General features: G+C 33.3%; 1 non-coding gene across 1 annotated transcript; it reads left to right on the top strand.

The window, feature by feature from the left end:
• Nucleotides 1–727: 727 nt before the first annotated feature.
• Nucleotides 728–830, top strand: LOC129035903 (U6 spliceosomal RNA). The gene has a single exon (XR_008502394.1). It is a non-coding gene; the product is annotated as a U6 spliceosomal RNA (small nuclear RNA).
• Nucleotides 831–11,553: the final 10,723 nt, after the last annotated feature.

Genomic DNA, 11,553 nt, shown 5'->3' with positions numbered 1-11,553 from the left:
AATTTTCTCCTTGTTATCAGTTAGAGGCACTGTAATGTAGAAAAAAAAACATTCATTTGGGCTTATATTCCAGATCTGTTATTATACAAAATAAGTTATAGTTGATCCTGTATTACTTCGTCAGTACAAACAGAAAAACTAATCCTGCACTTAGGTGATAATACATTTTTTAAGGATATGGTATGATGGAAGTCAAAAGTCAGTTATCAAAAATATTTTTCTGATTCTTTTTTGTATACCTAATAAAGTAAAAGCAATAATCTTTTTACAAGTCAGAAAATGTATATTAAAATGAAGAATGAGTTATAAAAACTGAATTAAGAGGCCATATGAGAGAGCTAAAGTAAGTTAGAGATTATCTAGCGTTAAACACAAGTCACAGATGTGATAACTGGGCCTAGAAGAAGGAATCATTTTATTAGGGTCATGTTATATAATAATGGCAGAAATGGAGTTACATCATGGTCTTCCAATGATTCCATCAATTAAAGCTTATTCCACTTGCCTTCTGAATATCATCATTAATATCAGTAACTACTGATTGAATGCAGAAAATATGAAGTCACAGAGCTAACAACTAGAGATTTGATAATGACTGCAGTGATTTCAGTCCTGCTGTAAATGAGTTTATACTATCTGGAGTAGGAGATGAAGGAGTAAAAAGGCAATCATTATATAATAAAATAAGCTTTAAAAATATAAAGAAATTAAAACTATGTTACATTGTACTCATTTTGGCAGCATATACTAAAATTGGAAAAATACAAAGAAGATTAGTATGGACCATGAACAAAGATGACACGTAACTTTGCGAACCATTCCATATTTTTTGATAATAAAAACACTCAACAAACTATGAATAAAAGGGAACATCTTTAACCAGGCGAAGGGCATCTACAAAAACCCACACTAACATTGAATTTAATGGTGACGCTTTCCCATGAAAATCAGGAATCAGACAAAGACGTTTTCTCTTACAACTTTGATCAACATTTTCCTGAAGAGTGTAGCTTGGGAGATTATGCAAGAAAAATAAATAAAAGGCATGCAGATTGGAAAGAAAGATATTAAACTATTCTTATTTGTAGACGTCATGATGATGTATATAAGAAAATTTTAAGCAGCCAATAAAAATACTATAAGTGAGTTCAGAAGGTTTCAAGATACAAGATCAATACACAAAAATGAACTGTATTTCTAAATACATGTAATGAAAACTCCAAAAATGAAATGAAGAAAGCAATTTCATTTACAATAGTATCAGAATAAAATGTATAGAAAAATATTTAACAAAAGACGTGCAAAACCTATGCTCTGAACAAAGTAAAAAACATTGCCAAAACAAATTAAGAATCTAAATTATTTCTAAAAATTTTGTGTTCATACATTGAAAGATTTAGCGTTAAGATGGCAATACTCTTAATTGATATATAGGTTCAATGAAACTTTTATCAGAATCCCTGCTTTGTTACCTGTAGAAATTGACAAGTTGATTCAGAAATTTTACGGAATTGCTAGTGACTCAGAATAGACAAAACAATCTTGGAAATTAAAACAAAAATACACCAGAAGGATTCATCTTCCTAATTCCGAAACTTACTATGAAACAATGGTAATCTAGATACTGTAGTACCAGCGTATGGATAGACATGTAAATCAATAGGATAGAAATGAGAGTCCAGAATAAACCCACATATCTATGATTAACTGATTTTGAGCAAAGGTGTCAAGACTTGCCAATGGAGAAAAATATTCAGAATTTTAATTCTGAATTACAGTTATTATTCAATAATAATATCTAATTATCATCTAATAATTACATCCAATAATTATCTAATAATAATATCATATTATAAACTGAATTATAATTATTATTAAACTTTAAGATGATCTGGAAATTGCACATGTCACTTTTACTTATAAGCCACTGGGACAAACTTCTATGTCCAAAGCTTCCTATAAGGCAGATTGGGAAATCTCAATAACCAAACACACAAGTAATACACAAAGATTCTTCTACCAAGTGGAAGAAAGTGTGTGTGTGTGTATGTGTGTGTTTGTGTGTGTGTCTGTGTCTGTGTGTTGTGAGAGAGAGAGAGAAAACTAAAAGGCAATGGTTTGTCTCTCTCACAACTTCTCTATTAAAAACTTTCACATGATTTTTCATTATAATTGTGATAAAAGTAAAGCTTCTGACCATGGTCGAGAAAGCATTATATTTTCTGACCCCTCATCTGCTGCCACTGTCCTCTTTGCTAATTAAACCCAGCAAACTTTCCTTCTATTCCTTTCTATTTCTATACCAAGCTTGTTTAAACTTAGGATATTTATATGTTGCCACTTGCTATTCTTTGCATTAGAAAAATGCCTTCTTTCATATTCTGTTATGGTTAGGTCTTTCTCCTTATTCAATTTTGAGTTATTTAGGGATGTTTTCCCTTGACAACCCAAACTAAATTATACTAAGTGTATCGTTCTCATGTTCTATCCTCCACCCACATAAAATTAACAGCCACTAACTGTAATTAGTGCTTTCAGAAGAATTACAGTAATTCCCCTATGTAATAATCATTATTGCCTTCAACATGCTCTCATTTGTTTGTTTGTTTGTTTACTTAATATCTGTTTTTGCCCACAGAAGTAATCTCAGTGAGAATAATCTTTGCATTTTTCAATCATCTTGATGTCAAACAAGCAATAAGTAATTATGTGTAGAATGTGTGATAAAACTAGTAATTAATGTGATGGTAGAGGTAGTACATGAAACCAAAGGCACATAGAAAAGGAATACTTTATCTTGGGTTGGGAGGGGAAGGACAAGTTTCCTGGAAAAACATCCTAAATTATGATTTTAAATGGAGCCAACTGAAGCAAAGGTAAAAGAAACAATTCCAAAGGCTTAAAGGTTAAAAGAAAAAAGAAATATAATTTATTGAAAAACCTTCTTAAATAATTGTCCTAGGGCTGGGTTATTACTATTTTTGCCAACTTTACAGAGTTATGATTGGCAAATACAATTAATTGTATATATTCAATGTATATAATATATATACCTAGTATATACATATACATTATGAAATTATTACCATCAAGTTAATTCTCATACATATTATCTCGCATATTTATACTCACATTTTTGCGAATAAGAATCCTTAAGATCTACAAACTTAGCAAATTTCAAAAATATAATACATTATTTTTAACTATAGTCATTATGCTTCAATTTGAATTCTAGAATTTATCTGATAACTGAAAGGTGTGCCCTTTGACCAAAATTTTCTCATTTCTCTAATCCCCCAGGCCCCAGCCCCAGGTAAGCACTATTCTACTCTGATTTTATGAGTTCAACTTATTTTTTATTTTAAAATAAGTGATATGATAATGATGCAGTATTTTGTTTTACTGTATCAGGCTTACTTCATTTACCATAATGTTCTTCATGTTTATCCATATTGTTGCAAATTATAAGATTTTATTCTTTTTTAAGGCTGAATAATATTTTAGAATGTGTGCATTTGTGTGTGTATCACGTTTTCTTTATCCATCAATCCAGTTACAGGCATTTGGGTTTTTATATCTTGGCTATTGTGAACAATGCTACAGGGAATATGATACTCATTTCATTTTCTTTAAATATATACTAAGAAGTGCAATTGCTAGAGCATGTAGTAGTTGTTCTTTTAATTTTTTAGCAACCTCCACACTGCTTTCCATTATGGCTATACCAATTTACATTCCCACCAACAATGTACAAGAGTTCCCTTTTCTCTACACCCTCTTCAACAGTTGTTGTTGTTGTTGTTGTTGTTTTTACTTTTTGATAATAGCCATTCTAACAGATGTGAGATGACATTTCACTGTGGTTTTGATTTGTATTGCCCTGATGACTAGGGATGTTGAGCACCTTTTCATATATCTATTGGTCATTCATCTATCTTCTTTGGCAAAATGTTTATTCAGATGCCATGTTATATACAACAGAAAAGGGAATAATAAAATTCAAGACTGGAGAGGTAAGTCAGAGTCAGATCATAACAAAATTATCCATAGGGTGGTTGTCACTTTGTAAAATAATTCTATGACAGCAGAAAAGGGAATAATAAAAGTCAAGACTGGAGAGGTAAGTCAGAGTCAGATCATAACAAAATTATCCATAGGGTGGTTGTCACTTCGTAAAATAGTTCTATGCACACTATATGTCATATTCCTTAATTTTACTCAGATCATTAAAAGGCTTAAAATAGTTTTTTTAAAATATAGAAATAGCTCTAACAGTTGCAAAAATTAACCTATCTTAAGTTTAAACTTTCAGATTATGTTTTCATAGTGTCTTGGTACCTTACTATCTTGCTTCATAATGAATAGTTTCCTGCAGGTGTTCACAGCATAAAATTCTAGAACATTCCATTGCAAATATTATAAGGGAAAATGTTTTAGCACTTTGTACAAGAGTACAGCAATATAGGGTCTATGTATAAAATGTCACATGCAATAAGCAAAAAAAAAAAAAGTCTCTGAAAATACCATGCATAGAGGAAATAGAGTCCCTGTAATCTCCTAAAAAATTTCCGTGGAAGACATTAAACTTCTTTTTATTCAATGCTACCTTAATCTTTTAATACCTGTGTTTCTTTAACAAGGCATAAAGGTGTCCCACAGCCTGGTCTGAATGGTGTCTTTCTAAAGCTTCCTATGGAGAACTACTTCTAACAGCCCAGTGGTGATGGAGAGTTTCTTTCCATTATTCAGAGTAAGAGGATTGAAGCTCTGCAGGAGGAGCTCACCCTTTATCCTACCAATAGTAAAGCACCATACATTGGCTTTACACTGATCTTCTGAATGAGATGAAAGAGTTTCATTTCTATTATGCATTCACATTTTAGCTAGTTTTTTTTTTAAATGCTATGGGATACCACATTAGAGAGCATATTTTCGGACATACCAGGATAAAACTGAAGCTTTAAAATCAAAATGTACACTAACCTCACTGTTAAAACTTAAATCATTTACCTTCCATACTTATTATTTATAATAAGAAAAAGGTTTAAACTTTCTGACTTCAAATACAAGTTTTCTTCCTTTTTTTTTTTTTTCTTTTCAGAACTAGCCCTCCTCAGAGAGTTTCTCAGTCGTTTCAGGGATGTTCGCGTCGTGCCTTCCACAGAAAGTTACCAATGGGCTCCTCTGCTGCTGTTGCTTAGCCTCCTTGCCACCTCGCCATCTTGAGCCCCATGAGGTTACTGCATCATTCAGAGGCTTTTCTAAGGACACTGCTCACAACAGCATCTGTGGTAGGTGAGAAAGAAGGATCTTCTCCTGTCTTCGAACATTACGTGAGAAAAGCCTATGTTTTTAATCCACCACAGCTCAGCAGAAAAGCCACAGTAACTAATAATGAGACTTTACTGGATGTTTGGTAATAATGAAAGGCTACTATTTTCTGGAAAATAACTTACAATATTGTAATTCATGGACAGCAATCTTCTGAGAAGTATCTCTCAAGCTTGATACTTCCCTCAATCCCAGGGTCATGAACGCCTCAGTCAACACCGTGGGCATGGCTCAATCTCCCTCTGCTTTCCAGTGTAGTCCAAATTGTCTTCAAATTCAAAATCAACCACAATATTTGTTCTTACCATTGAGCATAAGCCTTTTTTGCCCATTATTTTTGGCTCGACAGAATAATTAGGATAGAAAGGCCTTTTCCCCTCCAGAAAATCTGCTCTTCTACCCTAGAAATATTATCTGGACTTACAACTCTAGCTGAATACAGTCCCACGTTAATTCTTTTCTCAAAATCTGAGTAATACAGATTTAAATAACACTACTTGTAGGACAGCAGTAACCCAGTTGAGCTGCAGCTGCATCAAGCTCAGTGAAGTTTTATTTTGTTTGGTTTTATTTTGTTTTACAATCTCTGCTCATTAAGAACACTAAAAATATTGGGGTCCAAAATTACTTCATTATATTTTAATATAACAGATTTTGACAGATTATTGTATTTTGTACTTAATTGAAAATTTGATAAATAAAATCCATACTAAGTCAGAAATATTGAATATGAGATGATTTGAGTAATTCTCAGACTTTAATAATTCATATACTTTTACTAAGATTTTTTATATACTTTAAGTTCTGGGATACATGTGCAGAAGATGCAGGATTTTTACATAGGTATACACGTGCCGTGGTGGTTTGCTGCACCCATCAACCTGTGACCTACATTAGCTATTTCTCCTAATGCTATCACTCCTCTAGCCCCCAACTTCCTGACAGGCCCTGGTGTGTGATATTCCCTTCCTTGTGTCCATGTGTTCTCATTGTTCAACTCCCACTTATGGGTGAGAACATGAGGTGTTTGGTTTTCTGTTCCTGTGTTAGTTTGCTGAGAATGATGCTTTCCAGCTTCAACCATGTTCCTGCAAAGGACATGAACTCATCCTTTTTTATGGCTGCATAGTATTCCATGGTGTATATGTGCCACATTTTCTTTATCCAGTCTAGCACTGATGGGCATTTGATTCCTTCAAAGTTTTTGGTATTGTGAACAGTGCTGCAATAAACATACGTGTGCATGTGTCTTTATAGTAGAATGATTTATAATCCTTTGGGTAATGGGATTGCTGGGTCAAATGGTATTTCTGGTTCTAGATCCTTGAGACATCGCCACACTGTCTTCCACAATGGTTGAGCTAATTTACACTGCCACCAACAGTGTAAAAGCGCTCCTAATTCTCCACATCCTCTCCAGCATCTGTTGTTTCCTGACATTTTCATGATCGCCATTCTAACTGGCGTGAGATGGTATCTCACTGTGGATTTGATTTGCATTTCTCTAATGACCAGTGATGATGAGCTTTATTTCATACGTTTGTTGGCCATATAAATGTCTTCTTTTGAGAAGTGTCTAAGATTTTGAAAACAACTTTTACTTAAAGATTTACCTTTAGTCAAGCTAATTTCACATGCCATATTGCACAGACCTATGATAGATGTTTAAGTAAATATTATGGCAAACATTCTGCTTTTATTCTAAATACTTTGAAAATATGAGAGTTCTTTCAGTTCAGATGACCATCTAAATAGATAAGAACAACATGTACAATGTTGTATAAATGAGCTGAGATCTTCTCATTGTTCTCAGTCTTGTTAAAAATGAGATAAAGTGATCATTTAAAATGCATTTTAAATATCTACAAACTTTTCGATATTAAAATGTTAGATCCACATAATACACAGAATAAATATATTTAATCTATTTCCTTTAAAACTTGCAAACTAATGTGAATTTAAAACAAGTCAAACTCATAGAAGCAGGGAGTTGAATGGTGGTTGCCAAGAGTTGGGGAATGGAAGAAATAGAGATTTTAGTCAAAGGGTACAACTTTCAGTTATAAGATGAATAAGTTCTGGAGATCTAATTTATAACATAATGACTATCATTAATAATACTATATTGCATTCTTGAAATTTGGTGAGACAGTAGATTTTAAATGTTCTTACCACACACACCAATAAAAGGGTAACTGTGGGTTGTGATGGATATGTGAATTAGCTTGGTGGTGGCAATCATTTCACAATGTGAAATGATAACCATTCATAGTAAGATTAGTAACTCTTACCATATTCATTCTACATACAATCATACAATTATTGTTTGGTCTTCCTTAAAGATTGGGAACAACTACCTTTTGCTGGAAAAGAAGAAGATCAATCAATGATCCCTTAGGCTGCTTAGCACAAAATGTATGAAGGCCAACATGCTGTCATGCTCCATTATTACAGTAGAAATTTAAATACATTTAGTACATGCAGTAATTATCAGTTAAGATTCTTCGTTTTTGATGAATAAAATTATTGTAAAAGCACTAAATTAATAAAATGCTGTAAAATTATAAATCTGTCCTGAATGTCTGAATATAATGTTACAGTGCTATGAATAATTTTTTTAAAAAACCATAAGTCCAAAAGGAACTTTCATCCTAGGAGAAAAGGTAAATATTTATTACATATTATAATAGTAGTGGGATAGGATATATTACCTGGGTGATAATCCAAGGGGATATGAAATAATTATTTCTCCCGAGTGATAAAAAATTCATCAGTAATGAACTTTGTCTCTTCCTTGGTCTATTCTCCCTTCTACTAATAGCACTCTGATTCTCTCTTGAAGAATCAACTTTATTCCACTTTCAATTTGTATAATCTTAGTAAGAGTCATTCTCCTCAACCTTATCCCACTTTTGTGCTCTGGGAATTAACCCATGACCAGGATCAAACCAATCAATAGTATATATCATTTTGGCAAGTTCATTGCTTTAAGATTGACACACGACCCAAGTCTTAACAATGAGATCCAATTCTGCCTCCTGGAAAAATAAGCAACCTGTCACTACTGAGGCCATTAGCCTGCAAATCCAAAGTTCTATCACATTGACAGAGCTCTTCTGAGAGTAAAGACAATTCATATTTACATACATATATATATAATTTCTTTATATATACAAAGAATATATAATTTATGTGTGTGTGTATATATATATATATATATATATATATATAAAGAAATTGGAGCAAAGAGAGGTAAGCCTTTGCAAATATGGTTTGAGTTTCTGGAGACAGATATTCCTGAAAAGGAAATCTTTGCTGTTATTTTTCAGTTGGAGGAAATAATAAATTGTTCCTTTTCAGTGTTTGATCTCTCCATTTTAAAAAATGTTTTCCTAAAACCAATTTTTTTTCATAATCAAGATTCTAGGCTGGGCTAATACTTTATCAGAAAGGACTTTAGATGAGCTTTCAACATGCAGAGAAATTTGAACATTTCTAGCCAGAGGGAAAATGTAAACAAAGAAAATGATCCAGGGAAATACACTTAAGGTGTGGTTTCCCTTGACTATAACACAGGGAAACAGAGATGTCTTAATGGAATATATACTACACAAAGAGGTTTGGGGCAAGACTGTGCACATTCTTCAATGTCAGAACCAGAAATTACAATTCTATTCTACAAGCGAAAATGTGTCATAGACTATTTTAGATAGAGTAGGAGAATGACATGATCAGGTCTGAAACTCTGGAAGATTGTGCTGACAACATTTTACAGGATAGTTTTATAAGAGAAAATTCTAGAGAAAGAGTTTCAGGGTCATGTGGCTGACACACAAATAAACCACTTTTGTAAAGCAGCTGTACCTAGAAGAGGTAAAATAGAAGTAGATGAAATCTTATGCTTAGTTCACGACTTTCTCTATTACATGATCATGCCATTCACTTTTATTTAATGTGATTGCAAAACATATTACGATAACCATAGGGATGTCAGTGGAAACTGATATGTAAAAGAACAAAATGGGAGTTACAGTTTCTGTGCTCAATTACTAAGAAATATAAACAAAAGCTATCGGAGATATCTCGCATTAACTGGAGATAATAACGTAATGATCAGTTTGGCCATGGTAAAAATATATTGTTGTATGTATGTTTAACTTAAATTTTATATATGATAATACCACTGTGAACTGTTAAAAAAAACTTTTTTTGAAATGTCATTTAAAAAGACACTACTCTGTCATAAAACAGCCTCTGCCTGAGGCATATTTGGCATAATTTTTTAAAAAATAATACTGTAAAGGGTCCATTGCAATTAATTTTGTTTTATTGAAATTACAACTCTCTTAATGTGATGATAAACACATTTAGAAAGTTACAATGGTAGAGAAGTCTAGGTCAAAATTTGAGTTTAAACTAAGGTAATGATTATGAAATTTTAAAAGTGTGGGCAGATATGAAGACCATAAAAAAGATAGAATAGGATATTATCCAGAGGAACTTCTCCAACCTAGCAAGGCAGGCTGACATTCAAATTCAGGAAATACAGAGAACGCCACAAAGATACCCCTTGAGAAGAGCAACTCCAAGACACATAATTGTCAGATTCATCAAAGTTGAAATAAAGGAAAAAATGTTAAGGGCAGCCAGAGAGAAAGGTCGAGTTACCCACAAAGGAAAGCCCATCAGACTAACAGTGGATCTCTCTGCAGAAACTCTACAAGCCAGAAGAGAATGGGGGCCAATATTCAACATTCTTGAAGAAAAGAATTTTCAACCCAGAATTTCATATCCAGCCAAACTAAGCTTCAAAAGTGAAGAAGAAATAAAATCCTTTACAGACAAACAAATGCTGAGAGATTTTGTCACCACCAGGCCTGCCTTACAAGAGCTCCTGAAGGAAGCACTAAACATGGAAAGAAACAACTGGTACCAGCCACTGCAAAAACATGCCAAGTTGTAAAGACCATCAATGCTAGGAAGAAACTGCATCAACTAATGAGCAAAATAAGCAGCTAACATCATAATGACAGGATCAAATTCACACATAACAATATTAACCTTAAATGTAAATGGGTTAAATGCTCCAATTAAAAGACACAGACCGGCAAATCTAATAAAGAATCAAGACCCATCAGTGTGCTGTATTCAGGAGATCCATCACACGTGCAGAAACACACATAGGCTCAAAATAAAGGGATGGAGGAAGATCTGTCAAGCAAATGGAAAACAAACAAACAAAAAAGCAGGGGTTGCAATCCTAATCTCTGATAAAACAGACTTTAAACCAACAAAGATCAAAAGAGAGAAAGAAGGCCATTACATAATGGTAAAGGGATCAATTCTACAAGAAGAGCTAACTATCCTAAATATGTATGCACCCAATACAGATGCACTCAGATTCATAAAGCAAGTCCTTAGAGACCTATGAAGAAACTTAGACTTCCACACAATAATAATGGGATGTTTACCACCCCACTGTCAACATTAGACAGATCAATGAGACAGAAAGTTAACAAGGATATCCAGGAATTGAACTCAGCTCTGCACCAAATGGACCTAATAGACATCTACAGAACTCTCCGCTCCAAATCAACAGAATATACATTCTTCTCAGAACCACATCACACTTATTCCAAAATTGACCACATAGTTGGAAGTAAAGCTCTCCTCAGAAAATATAAAAGAACAGAAATTATAACAAACTGTCTCTCAGACCACAGTGCATTCAAACTAGAACTCAGGATTAAGAAACTCACTCAAAACCACTCAACTACATGGAAACTGAACAATCTGCTCCGGAATGACTACTGGGTAAATAACAAAATGATGGCAGAAATAAAGATGTTCTTTGAAACCAACGAGAACAAAGACACAACATACCAGAATCTTGGGGACACATTTAAAGCAGTGTGTAGAGGGAAATTTTTCACACTAAATGCCCACAAGAGAAAGCAGGAAAGATCTAAAATTGACACCCTAACATCACAATTAAAAGAACTAGAGAAGCAAGAGCAAACACATTCAAAAGCTAGCAGAAGGCAAAAAATAACTAAGATCAGAGCAGAACTGAAGGAGATAGAGGCACAAAAACCCCTTCAAAAAATCAATGAATCTAGGAGCTGGTTTTTTGAAAAGATCAACAAAATTGAAAGACTGCTGGCAAGACTAATAAAGAAGAAAAGAGAGAAGAATCAAATACATGCAATAAAAATGATAAAA

Source organism: Pongo pygmaeus, chromosome 3 (assembly GCF_028885625.2).
Source record: "Pongo pygmaeus isolate AG05252 chromosome 3, NHGRI_mPonPyg2-v2.0_pri, whole genome shotgun sequence".
Lineage (NCBI taxonomy): Eukaryota > Metazoa > Chordata > Mammalia > Primates > Hominidae > Pongo > Pongo pygmaeus.
The sequence above is the reverse complement of the archived record's forward strand: the minus strand, read 5'-3'. Positions and strand labels throughout refer to the sequence as shown.